Here is a 2,255-nt window from a genome sequence, read left to right as displayed (position 1 = left end):
TTCCTTTGTTCAAGGAAGTGTTGGTTTTTAATTTTTAGACAGGACACTGAATAAATCAGGCGTTGATGCATGTAGTTTAGTATTTGGTATTTAGTAGCTAAAATATGTGCTGAAAACCAACATGGTTGTTTTCGACGTATTCCCCTCTATCTTCCAAAATATTTTTGAAATGATCTGAAATATTCTCTTACCCATGGAACAGCAAACACTGGTTTAGGCTCACTATGAATAAGGCTAATTTAGATCGCTTATATGCACTTATTCAACTCTTTATGAAACTCACAGGAGACATCCTGAGGGGAATATGCCCTAATTATCTCCTGGTTCAAAATAGCAAAATGATGATTTACTAGATGATAAAAATGTAAATGGTTCTTTAATAAGGCACTACATGCTGCTACTTATTGAATAAATAGAGTTATTTGACTTCATTTAAAATGTTTTAGATTTGCATTTCCTTTACGATTAATGATGTTGCAGATCTTTTCACACATCTGTTGGTCATTGGCATGTGTTCTTGGGAGAAAAGTTTATTCACGTCCTTGCCCATTTTTCAATCAGATTATATTTTCTATTATTGCTGTTCTTGAGTTGTTCGAGTTCCGTATGTATTTTTGATATTAACCCCTTATTAGATATATGGAGTGCAAATATTTTCTTCTGTCCTGTAGGTTGCCTTTTCACTCTGCTGATTGTTTTCTTTGCTGTGCAGAAGCTTGTTAGTATGACATACTTCCACTCATGTAATTTTGTTTTTGTTGCTTGGCTTTTGGTATCATTTTCACAAAATTGTTGGGAAGCCCAAAGTTCTGAGCCGCTATCCTTATATCTTCCTTTAAAATTTTTATTTTCACTACTTATCTTTAAATCCTTAATTCATTTTGAGGGGTTTTTTAATATGGTATAAAACAAAGCTCTAATTTCACTCTTTGCATGTGCATATTCAGTTTCCCAAGCAACATTTGTTGAAGAGACAATCCATTCCTCATCGTGTTCTTAGAACTCTTGTTGAAGATCAGTTAGCCACATATTTGTGGGATTGTCTCTAGGCTCTCTCTTCAGTTTCATTGGTCTAGAGTTCTGTGTTTATTTCAGTATCACACTTGAATTATTGCAGTTTTGTAGTATATGGATCTTTTGATTTTCNATTTCCTTTACGATTAATGATGTTGCAGATCTTTTCACACATCTGTTGGTCATTGGCATGTCTTCTTGGGAGAAAAGTTTATTCACGTCCTTGCCCATTTTTCAATCAGATTATAATTATATTTTCTATTATTGCTGTTCTTGAGTTGTTTGAGTTCCGTATGTATTTTTTATATTAGCCCCTTATTAGATATATGGAGTGCAAATATTTTCTTCTGTCCTGTAGGTTGCCTTTTCACTCTGCTGATTGTTTTCTTTGCTGTGCAGAAGCTTTTTAGTATGACGTACTTCCACTCATGTAATTTTGTTTTTGTTGCTTGGCTTTTGGTATCATTTTCACAAAAATGTTGGGAAGCCCAAAGTTCTGAGCCACTATCCTTATATCTTCTTTTAAAATTTTTCTTTTCATTACTTATCTTTAAATCCTTAATTCATTTTGAGGGGTTTTTTACATGGTATAAAACAAAGGTCGAATTTCATTCTTTTGCATGTGCATATTCAGTTTCCCAAGCAACATTTGTTGAAGAGCCCATCCATTCCTCATCGTGTTCTTAGAACTCTTGTTGAAGATCAGTTAGCCACGTATTTGTGGGATTGTCTCTGGGCTCTCTCTTCAGTTTCATTGGTCTAGTTCTGTCTTTATTTCAGTGTCACACTTGAATTATTGCAGTTTTGTAGTATATGGATCTTTTGATTTTCATGTTTTAGTATNTAAAATTACAGTTCATATCACTATAAACAATGAACAATATTGTGAATCAAGGGAACTTGAACTATATCTTCACATATATCCATTCTTGCACTCATGATTTTCTAGCAGCACATCAGAAGAAAGTGAAGAGTGTTCATGCCATTCACTGCAGAATCAAATTGAAGACAGGAGTGTTCACTCACCGGCTGAACTCTTGCCATTTCAGAACAAACACAGGTCAACTGGTTAATTTACCACTGATTTCTATTAGCTGTTTTCCTATTAGATAACATTAAAACACCAAGTGAGTGACTGAAAAAGTTCTTGCTGATGTCCAAACACATGAGATACTATATCAGTGGGCTGAGTACTAGAATTTGAGATCTTTAAGCAATTGTGTAAAGTGATTTGCTGTAAT

The sequence above is a fragment of the Galeopterus variegatus genome, unplaced genomic scaffold, assembly GCF_000696425.1.
Source record: "Galeopterus variegatus unplaced genomic scaffold, G_variegatus-3.0.2 Scaffold11672, whole genome shotgun sequence".
Taxonomy (NCBI): Eukaryota; Metazoa; Chordata; class Mammalia; order Dermoptera; family Cynocephalidae; genus Galeopterus; species Galeopterus variegatus.
The sequence above is the reverse complement of the archived record's forward strand: the minus strand, read 5'-3'. Positions refer to the sequence as shown.